Raw genomic sequence first — 211 nt, 5'->3', positions numbered from 1 at the left:
CTATTAACACTATAATAAATGAGTATTATAAGCATCATATCTGGATTTCTTCCATTTTTTCGTAGTACGGACACGATGCCTGTCGCGGATAACCGGAGCTTCTAGACGCGGAGGAAATGCAACAGTGGTGCTCCGCTCGGCCGAACACGACACTACTTTTTTGGCGCGACACTTCAAACGTTACACTCTTTTGTCGTGTATCTCCGTTATA

The sequence above is a fragment of the Habropoda laboriosa genome, unplaced genomic scaffold, assembly GCF_001263275.1.
Source record: "Habropoda laboriosa isolate 0110345459 unplaced genomic scaffold, ASM126327v1 scaffold5, whole genome shotgun sequence".
Classification (NCBI taxonomy): domain Eukaryota; kingdom Metazoa; phylum Arthropoda; class Insecta; order Hymenoptera; family Apidae; genus Habropoda; species Habropoda laboriosa.
Note: the sequence above shows the minus strand (reverse complement) of the source record.